General features: G+C 38.3%; 1 long non-coding RNA gene across 1 annotated transcript in view; it reads left to right on the top strand.

The window, feature by feature from the left end:
• The window catches only part of LOC117069631, a 41,279-nt gene extending 25,530 nt beyond the window's left edge, over positions 1-15,749 (top strand). Inside the window, exons 2-3 of the long non-coding RNA XR_004431610.1 lie at positions 925-1,045; positions 15,347-15,749. This is a non-coding gene — a long non-coding RNA (uncharacterized LOC117069631). The remainder of the gene's footprint in view (positions 1-924; positions 1,046-15,346) is intronic.
• The last annotated feature ends 1,548 nt before the right edge of the window (positions 15,750-17,297 follow it).

Raw genomic sequence — 17,297 nt, 5'->3', positions numbered from 1 at the left:
CTTTTGCTGGCTTGAATGGGGAAATTGACTGTGTAGGTTTAAAATGTTCCTTTAAGAATTTCATTATATGCCAGAGAGTGACCAAAGGATTAATTAAGCAAAGTAGAACTTGGAAGGTGATTTAACTGCAGTTAGTCATCATCTTTAACCTTGGCATTTTCATTATGCTCAGGAACCACACTCCTCTGGGTCACTTTGTCATGTGATGGCTCACTCCTCATGCAGCTATTCCTAACCCCAAAGGATAAGAGCGATTGACTCAGATCAGCACCGTTGGATGGCTTCCTTCATTTGGAGACATGCCTGGGGGGTGAAGATGAATTGGATTGCAATCAAAACACAGAAAGGGAAAGATAGGGTGGAGTTGGGGAAGAGTCATTTCCTAATTTAAGTTGACTTTCTCTTACCATTTTTTTGTGGTTCTTGAGGATAAAGTTGAGACTGAGTCTTTTCCAAGACTTCAGACCCCACTGGACAGCTTCTTCCTCTACAAGCCTGGTCCTTTGCTGGAAACACCCTTCCTGGCCTAGCTCTAGGGACACCAACTCCTCCTGCTTACCTCCAGCCCAAAGAGTGGCCATGCCTGCTTGCAATTGCTCATCTGGGGGAAGTTGCACCATTTGTTGAGATTCTCAGCTTTTTTTTTTTTTTTTTAATCATATATGAAACCAATTCTCTGTACCAAAAACACTTTTGTTTTCAAAGATACAGAATGATTTTTGTTTTATTGACTGTACCCTCACTGGTCTGCTTAGCTAAAGCAACTTCTAAATTTTATAAATTAGATATTACAAATTATCACATTGTTTTTGAGATTTTTTTTTCAATATATGAAGCTGAAAATATTGATGTTAGTCTGTATGGATGTATATACCTATCCAGTCATGTCTTTAATACTTATATACCACTCTGGATTTTCCGCAGGTGGGTATTGGAACATGGAACATTGATTTTCCACTCGTAGATGGAAATCTCCTAGAGAATGTCTGAATAGTTTTTGACTTGGTCTCCCTTTGTGTCATCAAATCTCTGCCACCAACTAGAGGTATGATTTTGGAATTTTTTGTAACTTCTCTGTGCCTCAATTTATTGTGCATCTGTAAAAGAAGAAATGTGTAATGGGTCATTTAAAAACTTAGCCTCAAAACTCCTTTTTTTTTTTTTTTAAATCTGACCTGAACCTCAACATGTAAAGTGGGACCCCCTAAGCTTGCCCGCCTGACCTCCAGATGACCTTCCTCGGTCTCCTACATTGACCTGAGTCACCACTGCCTAAACCTGGAGCACAAAATGACTGGGTGCAGAGTGCTCACATTCTGCTCTGAAAGATTTTGATTTTTTGCTTCTTGAAGGAATCCAGAAATAATGACTGTTTTGCCAGGATTGTATTTCCCAGTTTTTAAATTAAGATATAAACAAGCCCAACATTTTTTAACCTGTTTTCAGTTCTCTTAATTGACTGTGCTGTGAAGGAGGAAAACCTCTATTTCTGCTGTGAAGGAGGAAAACCTCTGTTTCCTTGGAATACATAAGGTGTTATTAGAAAAAGAGCCAACAGATAAGTATCTTACTAAAAGTAAAAAAAAAATTGGGCCTGCACTTATAAAAGGATGTTCACGTTTCCTAAGTGTAGTGTTCTATGGATATAGCCATGGCTTGCCCTAGTGCCTGACCACAGGTCTGCTCCTCCTGCTCAGAGAACTTCTTAGCCTCAACTCTGAAGCTAGTAGAGATGGGTTCATGCATTTAAAAAAAAAGAAGCTGTTCTTTGTAATGTAAAAGTGCAAGGTGAAGCAGCAAGTGCTCATGCAAAAGCTGCAGCATGTTGTACAGAAGGTCTAGCTAAGATAACCGATGAAGGTGGCTACACTAAACAACAGGTTTTCAATGTAGATGAAAATTTCATCTAGGACTTTCCTAGCTAGAGAGGAGAAATCAATGCTTGGGTTCAAAGTTTCAAAGGACAGATGGACTTTCTTGTTAGGGGCTAATGCAGCTGCTGACTTTAAGTTGAAGCCAGTCCTCATTTACTATCCTGAAAATCCTGGGGCGTTTAAGAGTTATGCTAAATCTGCTCTGTACTCTATAAATGGAACAACAAAGCCTAGATGGTCGGATATCTGTTTATAGCATGGCTTACTGAAAAAAAGATTTCTTTCAAAATATTACTGCTCATTATCTATGCACCTAGTTACTCAAGAGGTCTAGTGCAGATATACAAGAAGGTGAATGTTGTTTTCATGCCTACCAACACAACATCCATTCTGTAGCTCATAGAGCAAGAAGTAATTTTGACTTTTAAGACTTATTACTTAAGAAATACATTTAATAAGGCTATAGCTGCCATAGATAGTGATTCCTCTGGGTGGATCTTGGCAAAATAAATGGAAACCTTCTGGAAAGGAGTCACCATTCTAGATGCCATTAAGGACATTTGTGATTCATGGAAAGAGGTCAAAATATCAACAGAAGTTTGGAAGAAGTTGATTTCAATCCTTATGGATGGCTTTGAAGGGTTCAAGACTTCAGTGGCAGATGCAACTTCAGATGTGTTAGAAATAGCCAGAGAACTAGAATTAGAAGTTGAGCCCAAAGATGTGACTGAATTGCTGCAATCTTATGATAAAACTTTAAAAGATGAGGAGTTGCTTCTTGTAGTTAAGCAAATAAAGTGGTTTATTGAGATGAAATCTTCTCCTGGTAATGATGCTGTGAACATCATTGAAATGACAATAAAGGATTTAGAATATTACATAAACTTTGTTGGTAAAGTAGCAGCAGAGTTTGAGAGGATGGACTCCAATTTTGAAAGATGTTCCACTGTGGTAAAATGATATGAAATAGCATCAGACACTACATAGAAATCTTTTGTAAAAGGAAGAGTCAATCGAAGTGGCAAACTTCACTGCTGTTTTATTTTCAGAAATTGCCACAGCCACCCTAACCTTCACCAGCCGCCACCCTAATCAGTCAGCAGACATCACTATTGAGGCAAGACCCTCCACCAGCAAAAAGATTACAACTTGCTGAAGGCTCAAATGATCATTAGTAATTTTTAGCAATGAAGTATTTTTTAGTTAAGTTACGTACATTGTTTTATACACTTAATAAGTGCACACATATTAAGTGTGCAGTAGTATGACTAAAGAAACAATGTGTGCACCACTTCTCTATGTACTGGGAACCAAAAATAATTCATATGACTTACTTTATTACAATATTCGCTTTATTGTGGTGGTCTGGAACCAAACTGACAATATCTGAGGTATGCTTGTGATGAATTATCACTATCAGATTTGTATTTTAGAAAGGCTCTTTGGATGAGGGCCTAAAAAGAGGTGAGATTGTATTAGGAAGACCAATGGGGAGAAGCTCTAATGTAATAAAAGAGGAGGCAAGAAATGGTAAGTGCTTAAACTAAAGTAATATCAGTAAAGATGGGCTGGGGCGGGAGCAGAGTTGTAAAGTATTTGAGTTAGAATACACGGGATTGGTGACCAGTTGGAAAGAGAAGTGGTGAAGAGGAGGGAACTGCTGAGGATAATTCCCAGGTTTCTGCTTTGGGAGTTGGATAAGAATGGGGATACCAATCCCTGAGATGGGGAGTGCAGAAGGAAAAATAGTGAGCTTTGATTTTGACATTTTGTATGAGAAGTGTTTGGGGGATGCCAGGTGGAGATGTTCCATTGACACTCCACAGTCTAAAAATCACATCCAGCTCAAGAAAGACTTCTTGGCTTGAGATTGATTTGGAAACCATAAATATGTGCAGATGGCCATAAATTCTGGAAACATAGATAATAATATTTTGTCAGGTATTTTAATACTGTATCAATAAATCATTTCTTATGTATTCACCTATGTTTCCAGACTTTGGAGCCATCGTTTATAAATTGGCTGGAGCCAGATAGAATACAGATCAGCCAGACAGAATGTATAAAGTGTGAAGAGAAAGGGATTGGATATAGAGTCTTGGGAACAACAATATTTATGGGACAAAGGCAAGTGAGAAAAAGCAGTGGAGATGGGGTGGGGTGGGGTGGGGTGAGATTTAAAATGCAGAGAAGGCTCAAGAGGACATCAATACTTCCGCTGAGATGGAAGGGAAAGTGGTGAGGATGAATAAGGATGGGCAGATGTCAGCCAACTTTCCATCAAAACTCCTTCAGACTTGCCCCCAGTGGCCAAAAAGATTACTTTCTCTAGAATGGTGGTTCGTAACCTTTGTTAGGGTAACAAGCTCTTTGAGAATCTGGTAGAAGCCATGGACCATCTTTCACACATGAGTAGTGAGAATGGAATGCTATGTAGCAGGGGTCAAAGACCCAAGCATCCTAGTTGAAGACTCTTGATATTTTGCAACCAGCTTCTTTCTGTAACTACTTCTACATACTCACAGGAAGATCTTAGTTTCCACTGCTTCATTTTCGTCTGAGAAAGCAGAAGAAAAAGAATCAATGTTGTGTAGCACCATAATGTCCATAACTTTGGCTTTTCTTAACACTGTACCTGACTTTTTCGCCTCCTGCCACTTTTGAAATTACTTCCAGGTTTCTGTTTGACAGCCGAGGGGACCTTCTAAAGCTCTTTCCTTTAGCTCCCTGCTTTTGTTTATTTTTTATCAACTGCTTTTCATTCAGTTTATTCTAATATTTATTGAGTGTGGACTATGTTTGATGCACTTGCTCATTCTCACAACGTAAAGATCCTCTCTTCATGGGGATTTATCCCTCCAACTTATGCCTCAAGCTCTGACATTGTACAACTACACAATTCCCAGAGCAGCCAATCATGTCCCTTGGGGTACACAGTTCTCTTTCCTCTGACTCTTACAATTTGATTCTTCCATACCAATCAGGGTCTCATTCATTTTCAATTTCTCAGCCTGGAAGTCTGGAATTTCTTCAATCTTCAATAATATCTGAAGTGAAAACAAAACAAATCAAGAATCCTTAATTATAACTCTGCCAAAAATCCCACAATCTTGTTATGTTTAAAAGCAGTATTTTATTCTGTGAACCTATCAGTTGATCTTTATTTTCTCTTGTGTCTTTAGCGATTCCCCTTTTGGTACTGGTGTTGTTCTGTGTTCTATTTTTTTTTGTGTGTGTGTTGTTTCTCTTCCTCTTCCTTTGTTCCTTTTTGCACATTGTATTTGATGTTCTTCTATGCCATTATTCTGTACTGCTGGATCTCAAATTGCTCTTCTTATGTGCTTTTGTATAAACATATTTTATGTGTGGACTATCCCCAATAGATGTCAATCTTTCTATTCTTTTGCACATAGCTCACATGTTCATTATTTAATGTCATGCATTGGAATTATCCAGTCAGTATCCTAGAATTTCTTTTTTATCCAACTGCTCTTCAATACCAGCTGGTTAAGTGTGGAAAATTTTATACAGGAAAATTAAAAATGTCAGTGACATCTGGCTGCAGACCTGCTTGTCATGTACAAGTTTTACAAGTTTTTACAATGTTTACAAGTTTTTATGTCACAAATAAATTTCTCTTCCCATTGGTTCTATGATTTTCACTCTTGAGCTTGGCAAAGTTGAGGTCAGAATCACACTCTGGACCTTCTAGACCAACCAGATATCCTGGCAGAAAGCACACACGTTATTGAGGTCCTATTCAGCATATTACAGGCTTGATATTCTGAAGAGGGGCGACTTTGGAAAAGGTGATCAATAGTCAAGAGTCTCGTTCCATCATTTTGTTCAGCTTTTGGTTTTTCACTAAAATATATTCTTCATAGGGTATTTATCATAATAGACATATGTTTTTAATGTATCAATCAGGAGGATATGTGGTCTTGTTTGTTCTTGATTAAAAAGCCTATGTCAAAAAAATTATTTCAAAGTTGCAGTAATAATTGGAGCAATAAGATGGTAAGGGGTAATTAAAGGATGCAGCTTTCTTTTAGAAACAAAAACAAATCTGGTGACCACATGTATTCTTCTTTTCTTCCTTAATGAATATGATGAAACATGTTATAGTGAGATTATGGACACTAGAGATATACCAACTACATGTTAACGTGTCAGATTTGAGCCCAGGTTCCCACATCAACTATACTCAGGAATTTGTACCTCCTAACATTGTAAACTGACTGGTGATGTGTACATTTCGTACCATTTTGTGTCATGGTGAGGCCTGGATGTAGTGGTATTGCTAGTTCCCATATCATCCCTTCTCCCCACCCACTACACACACATAAACATTGTAGATGAGAAGTATATTGCTTACCCTTCCCATTTTGAACTCTTGGACTACAAACCATAAATTACCCAGATATTGCTCTTGAATTATTGCTCTTTAATTTAAATACTTTCTATTTCAGCGAATTTGACTTGGAAAACTCAGACCAACTGAGAAGAAGGAATTGTCCTGGGACAAACTGTTTTTACTATAGATCATACTGTTTTCTTCTTTCCATAAATATCTTGTTGGACCTACTGGCCAGCAAGGAAAACATAATCCAATGCCAGTGGTCGGTACTGAATGACTTGGCCCTATGTCTTTGTGCCTTTTAAGAACTGTCCGATGGGTCCGTCATAACGCTTTAAACATCTGCTTCTCAGTCCTAGTTTGTGCTTTATAAGCCAATTCCCATTGGTTTAAATAGTTTCTGTGCCTTTAATATGACTGTCTATTTGGATTAATAGTAATGAACACAGTGATGTGGTGATAATGACAATTTTCTACTTAGAATTTGGTTAAATTCAATTGAACTTGATAAATGTTCCCTAAAGTCTAGGTTAAGAAAAATAGAGAAATGAATGTGGTAGTCTGGCAATTGTCTTGCTCACTGGGAAAATAAGATGTATAAACAACAACAAAAAAGGAAAAATTGGGTCAGACATGACGGCTCCCATCTGTAATCCCAGCACTTTGGGAAGCTGAGGTGGACAGATCATTTGAGGTCAGGAGTTCAAGACCAGCCTGGACAACATGGTGAAACCCCATCTCTACTAAAAATACAAAAATAAGCGTGGTGTAGTGGCACCCACCTATAGTCCCAGCTACTCAGGAGGCTGAGGCATAAGAATTGCTTGAGCTCAGGAGGCAGATGTTGCAGTGAGCCGAGATTGTGCCACTGGACTCCAGCCCTTGCAACAGAGTGAGACTCCACCTCAAAAAAAGAAAAGAAAAGAAAAGAAAAAAGAAATCATACTCTACATGTGGTATAGGAAATAAATTATATCAGAACAACAAGAATAGGTTTGTAAGTAGTAGATTTGGATTCTTTCTGCAAGCCTTATAGGAAAGGTTGATGGTATATTGCCACTGCGCAGATGAGGAAAGAATTAGGGGAACACTTAGTCTTCAAAATAAAATGCTTTGCCTCTGACCAGTTACTTATGAGGCTATTAAGTTACATTGTTTCTTGCTAAGTATTCTGCTAATTGACTACAGCATATTTTTAACTGTTGAACATTTTTTTAAATTTGAAAACTTATTTAAGAATTAATTGAGGCTAGCATGTGCTTTTATTTGGGATATTTCAAGGTTAATTATCTGACTCATGAGAGAATAAATTACAATATTCTTTTTTATATACCCAACATTTGTACTGTATTTTATTCTGAAGTGCTGAAAACACATCTATATCTGTTACCTCATTTAAAGCAGAGAGGCAGGCATTCCCTTTGAGCAGTCTAGGAATGCTTATATTTTAGAAAACTAGATTTCAAAATAATAGGGACACATTTGAGAAATGGTTAATTAAAATCAGGAATGAATACTTTGAGATCACAATGCACAATCGGGAGCAAAGGGTAGGCTTGGCCAGAGACATCAGATGCAAATGGGATTACAGCTGTAGTTTTTGTGTCTTTCGTTTATACTAGGATAACATTTCTACTTCTGGTATCCCCTAAATCCCCTTGCTTTATAAAGTCCCCCTCCAAACATAATTTTGCAGCACCATCTCACTTCCATTTCTCCAGGTTTAATGTGCTTGTGGGCCCTGTCTTGTAGAAGTCACCAGTTAACATCTGCCTCTCTAGCTATGTACAAGTAGTTTTATGGAAGATGTTCTTGACTTCCAAATACAATTCAAATAGCATTCAATTTGAAATGGTTGCTGAATGATACAAACAATTGGAAGAAAAACCTAAAATCAGACTTGATGGGGAGCAAACTGATGTGTAAAAGTAGGTCTAATGGCCCTTTAAAAACAAGTCAACAAAGGTAAGAAGATGTCACAACTCTTTGTTCTACATCCCTCTACCCACCTGTCTCAGCCCTCAAGGTGTCACACAGCTATAGGGTTAGAAATCACTTAGACTGCCTCCATTCCAGGCTAAGAGGAGACAATCTCTCCATTCAAGAAGATCAGCTAGTTTGTAGAACAGATGAAGAAACATAGTTCTTGAATGAATATCAACTTTACCCCACTGATTTGTAGTACCCAAAACTTCTCAAACCCATGTGCTTCATCTTACATAACTATTTAACCCTCCACATTCCTCCATTATTCATTCTCTAGGATATTCTTAATGGGAATTAAGGACATGTGTTCTAAGACTTTAAATGTTGACTCTTTCAAAAACTCATGCATCGCTGACTTCATTTACTTAGTTTTAAGTAAAGAACATCTTGATTATTCCCTTCAATGTGTGAAGATGAAGGATGAAGAGTCATGTTGCTGGAGTGTAAAAATGAACAGAACTCAGGCTCTGATTTCAGATCTTGATACGAATTCAGGCTTTCTATGTTGATGTGCCCTTGGACAAGTTACTTAAACTCTCTGAACTCAGTTTTACCATCTGTAAAATGGAGCTAATGCACTACTTCGTAGAGATAAAGAAAAGCAAAGTATATTAGTGTCTGGAAAACAGTAAGTGCTCCAAAAAACTATTAGAATTAAAAACACATTTACAGGCAGCTAGCATTGCAACAGCACCACCAACAAAACCGCTTAAGGATTGCCTACTGTATTCTAAACACTGTCCTAAGAACATTATATGTGCTATCTCATTTAATCCTCACAATGATTTTATGGGCTATTCATTGACTCCATTTTATGAATAAGGCACAAAGAGTTTAAAATGCCCCATAGTTATTTGCCCCACAGTGAAGCATAGTGTCAAAAACACTATGCTATATTGATTCCAACGGTCCACATTGAAAGCAGTGTGATTAAACGTTTTAGGAAATGGCGCCATCAACAACACTCAGAAACTCAAGAAGTTGCTCAGTTCTTTCTCATTGCTCAGCCCATCAATTTTCGGTACATGCCCTCTGAGCTGACTGGTATTTTTGACATCGGGGGCATGTATATTCTTTCAATGAACTGGCTCTTTATAGGAAGTACACTACTTGTTTTTGTAAAACCTAACGATAGCCAAATCTAATTGTTATTAAAGAATTTGTTTAGATTTTAAATAGAGGCAGAGTGTGACTATTGATTGATATTACAATTTGAAATGCATTTAGATTTTTGTGCTCATTATTATGCACAAATGACATTTAAATCTATGAGCTGGTATTCTTATCTGCTTCTTTTATTATTTAAAAACAAACCTGGTTTAGAAGTGAAGGCCTAAGGCCATTGAGTAGTTGTATTTTTTTGCTTATATTTTATTTTCTACTGAAACAGTAGAATTAAAGACACATTTACAGGCAGTTATTTTAATTAGGTAACAATCACAATTTCTGTTTTTTCAGAATCAACTGGTAGCCTGAGACATTTAAAATTTCTTACCATAAAATTTAGATGGGTTAATATTAACTTTCATGGTTTTAAAGTTACTAAGCACATAACTATTTTGGTTAAGGTTACAAATAAGGATAATAAAAGCCCAAAGGAGAACTTTTGTCTAAAAATATACTGAGAAGTTAAATATACTTCCATGAAATGTATTAGTGTATATAGTACATTTTTATTATTAGTAATGTGTACATTTTAACACATAAGCAATTTTTAATTATCTCTGGAAATAAATTAAAGGTTGATCTGCCTTTTTCTTAAACATTCCGGGTAATGTAATCAATGAATATTGTAATATTGTACTATTATAATGGTAATAAATTGATTAACACAATAACCAATTTCTGATATGTAGTGTACTAATGTTAGTTTGCAGTATTTAGGTCATGGTTTCCTTATTTTGACAGATCACATGTTTAATAATCTTATGTGGCTCATTTCATTTTTAATTATTACTGCTTTTGCTTTAAAGGACTCCTGGAATACTTTGTTTCCTGGGAAATGGAAGTAAAGTTTCTTAATTACACGCAACTCCTTAATTACAAATGTAAGCAGAGAAGATGTCAGCAGAAGTTAACTTCTCAAAGAAGGATCCTTCACACCAATGTTTTGCTGATGTTCCAACTAGTAGAGAAAGGTTCAGCCTGTGATCTTGATTTCTTTGAGGAGAACCCTCTCAGTCCTATAAAAGCTTGCGTCAATCTAATTTAAATGGTCTTGACGGTCTTAAATTATTGAGAAAAATACAAACCCATGTACTAGATACCTATCCAAATTTCAATATATTTTATAATAGATGAGTGACATATACTCACATGCAAGCCATATCTGTACGCTCTTACTGCTGCTAGATTTTATGTTTCAAATTACTTGTCTTTTTAATTTAACTTTATTTTAAAACCAAATTTAGTAAAGTATGATTACATAACTGAAATTCATCCTTTTTAGGTGTACCATTCAATGAGTCTTGGCCAGTGAATACCATCATGTAACCACCATCACAATCAAGGTGGCAGGGTGCTTCCATTGCCCCATCTCCTGCCCCTTTGTAGCTAGTGTCGTCCTTCTACCCTCAGCCCCTGGCAACCCTAGTTTGTTCTTTCCCTCTAGTTTTTCCTTTTCCAAAATAAATCTTATATAAATAAAACCATACACTACAGGAGGCTTTTTATTTTTCATCAACAAAAACTAATATAGAAGGGCTTATGGCTGCTTCCACCTGTGGTGTATTTATATTCATTTCTTGACTACTTTTGTTTTGGGTGCCAGGAGAGAATAAGAAAGGCAATAATAAAACCAGAAAGGACTGTCTAAGTGGAGTGGAGAGAAGTGGTATCATGAGAAATCATGATATCATGAGAAATGAATGAATGGAACAAATTCATTCTGTCTACTTGCCCCTGAGGAAAGAAGTAGATGCTTAATTTTTGAAATGTCCATTCAGTAGCATTAGCTTTCCCTCTGTTGTGTTACAATAATGTGATGATATTCTCTTGTTTATGTAAAAAGGGGAATTCATGGCCACTATGGTCTTAATGCAGCCCCCAAAGTTTATGTGTTGGAAACGTAATCCCCAGTACAACCGTGTTGGGAGGTGGAGGCTTTTGGGAGGTGTTTAGGTCGTGAGAACTCCACCCTCATGGATGAATTAATGTCATTACAAAAGGGCTTAATGGAGAGAGTTTGCTTTTTTCACCCCTTCTGTTCCTTTTGCCATCTGAGGATACAGAGTTTGTCTCCTCTGGATGATGCAGTAACAAGGCACCATCTTGGAAGCAGAGAGCAGCCCTCACTAGACACCCAGCTTGCCGGCACCTTGATCTTGGGCTTCCTAACCTTTAGAACTGTGAGGAATAAAAATGTGTTCTTTATAAATTACCCAGTTTCAGGTATTTTGTTACAGCAACACAAATAATTTTACACAGTAGCCAATGTAGAATTTCAAAATATTTGAATCTTTCAACATTCTGGACCTCTCCAGTTGGACTAATTTTTATTTTTTCTGTAATAAAAGGCACTTATCTTCTTTGGACTGTGTCAGAAGAAGAGACCATGAAGCACAACAAAAACACTGCTTTATTAGCTGTGTGACCTTGAGCATGTCTCTTACTCTCTTTGAGTTTAGTTTACTCTCCTGGAAAATGTGGATTAATAATAGTGTCTTTTTCATAGGTTGTTGTGAGCATTGAATGAAATAATGCAAATTCTATGCCCTGTGCCTGGGTATAGAAAGTCCAGAGAAAATGTTAATATACTTTGTTCCTTTCTCTTTTTTTACATGTAATGAAGGATAAAAATAGAATATTTAAAAATAATATATGACTCTTGTTGGTATATCATAACAGCCATAAAATGACAGAAAATTTAAAAATTTGTATTAATCTTTTCTTTGAGACATGGTCTTGCTCTGTTGCCCAGGCTGGAGTGCAGAGGTGTGATCACAGCTCTCTGTAGCCTCAAACTCCTGGGCTCATGCAATCCTCCAACCTCAGCCTCCTGAGTAGCTAGGACTACAGGTGCAAACCATCATACCCAGCTAATTCTTTAATTTTTTGTAGAGATGGGGGTCTTGCTATGTTGCTTAGGCTGGTATCAAACTCATGGCCTCAAGTGATCCTCCTACCTTGGCCTCCCAAAGTGGGATTATAGGTGTGAGCCATTGTGCTTGGCCAATAATGTATTTAGTTAAGATGCAATAAATTAAAAGGTACAGTATTTATCTTTATGGTGCACATACTTTAATAGAAAAGATAAAAAACTCTCTTGAAACAATCATAGAATGGCTATAAATCAACATAAAAATAAGAATGTGATAATTTGGTACAGAATATATAGCATAAAGCTGAAGAAATGGGGCTAGGATTAGGCATTAGAAACTTGCCTGCCACAAAAGATTTTTGGATGTTCTTTTTGAGTCTGAGGAGGAGACTGGCTCAGACCGCCATCCAGGCCAGCGAAGAAGTGATAGCATGAGTAGAGGTGGGGAGGTGGGAATGGTTGAGGACTGTAGAAGAACAATGAGGAGATCTAATAACTTACACAGAGGGAGCAATAGAAAATAAATTGAGGACCTAAGTATGAAAGTGAGAAAGGGAAGAGGAGGGGCAGTTAGAAAATGTAATCAATTGATACAAGACTTAAAATAATGCCATAATTGATATGCAGTGCTATCTGGAGCTACTGTGAATTCTGGAAGAGGATAGTGACATGATAGGAACTGTGTGTAAGGAAGACTGTGCTTACAACACCATGCATGGTGGTTCAGGCTATGGACACCTGTGGGATGTGTGAAATGTGCACGTGTCACCACTCCTGCCTCCCTCCTCCACTCCTGCCTCCCTCCCCCACAGCAGACATCAACAATAAACTAGGACTCTGATCTCAGACGCAACCTCAGAATCCTTCTCGAGACAGCACTCTTGACCTTCATATTTGTTGATCAGAATGGGCAAAAGATAAAAAGCAACTGCCACCTCAGACTCTTGAGTTAAAATATTTAACAGCTGTGAATGAAGCATCACCTAGTGCATATGTTTTGCAGCTCTTAGAGTCACTATGTGGAACTCATTCAGTTGCAAGAGCTCCATTAGTATGTTGGCAGAGTCTGTCACAGAAATGCTTTTCAAGGGCATTATTTGAAGTATGATATCACATTGCCTCAAATATTTTTCAGGCTTTGCCAACTTAGAGGATAACTTTGTCAAATCTTGTAAGTTTTTGTTTCCCATTATTGATTTTTTTTCACAAATAGTCATTAAACCTTCATTTGTTAAAGGCTTAACACATTCCATTTTTCTACCAAATTTATATTGCACCCAAACTATGTTTCAGCAATTTAAAATTAAATTAATATAGTAGCTCCTGTTTATCAATATGGCAGACCGGCTGCTGGAGGACAAGGGATGATTTGCACCCGACTGTGAGGCTGTGTGTGTGTCTGTACACGTGTGTGTGTGTGTATATACATCTTACATAAACCTGTGGGCTCTTCCCTGGTATTTATTTCACACTGGAGAATTCCTGATAAAATAATCCTTTAAATATCTTGACATGTGGTTTAAATCATCAAAGAGAAAAAAAATGTGTAAAAGCACATAGAGGGGACCCCAAAACACATACATCTTACCAGTTACCTCCCTTTGTAGTCAAGGTAAATCATGAGAGCCAGTCATTTTGAGTCAAATCCGAATCTAAATATCTATTTTAAAGTATCTTGCTAGTTCAAATTATGATAGGTTCTTCAATTAAGGGTAACATGGTAAGAGCATTATACTTACATTGTGTGCTTAGAATATTTTCTGACAAAAGATCAAAACTGTTTTGAATGCATGTGTTGTTGCTATATGGATTCCAGTAACAACCCTGGACAAACTGGGTGACCATAAGCAACTCCTCCATCCTCTCTGATACTTGGTGTGCACATCTGTAAAATGAGGAGGTTAGCAGATAACCTCTGAGGCCCCACCAGAGGGATTTGTTTGTCCTAAGGGTTGATAAACAGGAATAAGTAGGGCCAATCAAGTAGGGCCAATCATTTCAGATGCTTACTATGTGACATTCCAGGGGTATGGCATCACACAAAATAATACGAATTAAATGGCAATTAAATCCAAAGTTCAGGAGTTTGTGGCCAAAAAAGATGTTGGTACTTTCAGTGTTTTTGCAGTGTGAACATGAAACCACTCAATGTCGGACCTGGTGGGGCCTCAGAGGTTATCTGCTAACCTCCTCATTTTACAGATGTGCACACCAAGTATCAGAGAGGATGGAGGAGTTGCTTATGGTCACCCAGTTTGTCCAGGGTTGTTACTGGAATCCATATTTTTTGGTTTATAGTTCTATGTCTTTAGGCATTTACTTATTCTTGCTGCTTCCTCCATCCCTTTAAAAGCCTCACACTGGGAAATTTATAGTCATTGAAAAGTTGTACCTGTGTTGATGAAGATCATTCCTGGCTGTCAAGAAGGGCTGGCAAGAAGGGCTCTAAGAGGTGGTGAAGAAACTTGTATCTATTCCCTCCCTGGTTCTGGTGAGCTGGCTTATAGGGGCAGGGAATGGAGGACCCCTTTACCAAGATTGGAGCAAAGGAGATTGGAGAAACCACATAACTTCTTTTTTCTCTGAAGTTTTCACTGCTGACTTGGAGTTGAGTCATGGAATGACCACTCTTCTTATGTCATCTAACATTGTTGATAAATGTCATCATTTTCTGTTGATGTGTTGTCCTGTTTATGCAGCATAGCAGGGATGACCACTGCAGAGCCAAAAGACTGGCATGCAGGAACCATGAGCCCTCCTCTGGCATCCCCAGGATAGGTTGACGGACTCAGGGGTCTGGTAGGCTGGCCAGGGCAAATCCAGGGAGATGACGTTTTGGTGCATTTATTGTGATAATGTTTCCTCCTGCCTATTTCCTCCTCGTTTGTCTGGCAAACTGCTGTTCATCCTTCAATACTGAACACTTGGTGGGAATATAAATTAGTACAACCTCTACAGAAAACAGTATGGAGATTTCTTAAAGAACTAAAAGTAGATTACTACTTGACATAGCAATCCCACTACTGAGTATCTACCCAAAGTAAAAGGAGTAATTACATTAAAAAACCCGTATGTGTATGTTTATTGCAGCACAACTCACAATTGCAAAGATATGGAACCAACCAAAGTACCCATCAATGGACGAGCAAACAAAGAAAATGTGGTATATATATACCATGGAATACTACTCAGCCATAAAAAAGAATGAACTGACGTCTTTTGCAGCAACTTGGATGGAGCCAGAGGCCATTTTTCTCAGCAAGTAAGTCAGGAATAGAAAATAAAATACTGTATGTTCTCACTTATTAATAGGAGCTAAGCTACTGGTACACAAAGGCATGCAGAATGATATAATGGACATTGGAGACTCAGAAGGCAGGGGTGGGTGGGGGTGAGTGATAAAAATCTACATACTGGTTATAATGTACACTACTTGGGTGATGTGTTCACTAAAATCTCAGACTTCACCAGTATACAATTTATTCATGTAACAGAAAACCACTTGTACCACAAAAGCTATTGAAATAAATTTTAGTTTTTAAAGAAAGTCTGAGTACTAACACCTCCTCTTTTTTCAATCCTTCCCAAGACTACCTTCCTCCCTTATCTCTCCCATGTGTTCCCAGAGAGATATATTTGAAATGAGGTATTTGGGCTGGATCGTTTCTGAGATCACTTCCGGTTTTTAAACATTTCCTGGTTCTTTAGCAATGCCTGCCCCCAGTGATTAAGCCCTCCAGCTGGTGACCAGCCTGGCACTGGTTTGAATCAGGATTGGGAGGAATTTATTTTATCAAGGCACGTCTGCTAGGGGGTGGGTTGCTTGAAGATGCCGGTCCCACACACCCAGAACACTGCCTGTCCAACGGCTCCACAGCTGGCCCAGGAGAACTGCAGTCGCTGTCTCCAACAGCTGTGCTCCTTCTTTGCCTTCTATAAACAGATGACCGATTGGGTTGGTAACTTCGGATGCATTCTTCTCTCCCCTCTCCCCTTTTCTTTTCATGAGATGTGTACTAACTGTATCTGCTGCAAAATCTGGGAGCCACCCCTTCAACATTTTTCTTCTCTAGAAGGGTGAGTTTCTTAGGTCTCCAGTGTTTGGATCCCTCACCCCGTCATCATTCCCACTCTCCCCCACAACATCACTCTCTCTCTCTCTCTCTCTCTCTCTCTGAGGCATCTATAGTCATCTTTGTAGTATAAATATTAGCTGGAGAATAGCTGAGTCATCTCCAGTTTAATTATATGTGATCCACTGGCTGAAATCTACCTCTTTCACATTCTAGACACCTTTCTGCTTCATTTTTTCTTCCTGGTACTTGTGTTAAACTGACCATGGCCTGTATTTTGTATATATTGGCTCTTCACTCTCCACCATGAAGAGAATGTAAACTCCAGGGGACTGAAATCATTTTGTTTGCTATTGTATCTTCAAAGCCTAGAAGCGTACCTTGTACATGGTAGATTTTCAACAAAAGATGTCAAAGGGGAATGGATTATCAGTTTCCAGGAGCGAATTGTCTTGGACCCACCACTACATTCCTCTGTGCCTCAGCCAGGATTGGGCATGGGAAGGGAAGTGTGGCAAAAAGAGGCAAAAACTCCAGATAAACTGAGGATAGGGTTGACACAGAAGAATTTTGTTTCTTACTTCCTTTTAGGAATTCAGTGAGATGGTCTTGCTGAGACTTTCAACTCAGTACAGCCATCTGCAGCTAGAAAAATGGCTGCTTGGGGGTTTTTATAAAGAAACTTGATGAGACAGGGCCCCTTAGTTTTCTGTGTCTTACAGTATGGAAATGACATGAAAGGGACCTCCATGTTCTTGCCTGTCTTGGTGAGACACAAAAGTCTTGAGAACCGAAGAGCCAGGATTAGGAGAGATGGTAAATAGCAGAGATTTCCACTTGGAGTCTGAGACAGGGACCAAGGGCTTCAGTAAAGGGTATCATGGTTATGTCTCAAGAACCATTAGGGGCCAACTGTACCTCCAGTGCCAAGATGAGCCACTCCATTTCAGCCCTTGAGGTCCTTCCTT

Source organism: Trachypithecus francoisi, unplaced genomic scaffold (genome assembly GCF_009764315.1).
Source record: "Trachypithecus francoisi isolate TF-2019V2 unplaced genomic scaffold, Tfra_2.0 Lachesis_group3, whole genome shotgun sequence".
Lineage (NCBI taxonomy): Eukaryota > Metazoa > Chordata > Mammalia > Primates > Cercopithecidae > Trachypithecus > Trachypithecus francoisi.
This window is presented reverse-complemented; position numbering and strand designations above follow the sequence as displayed.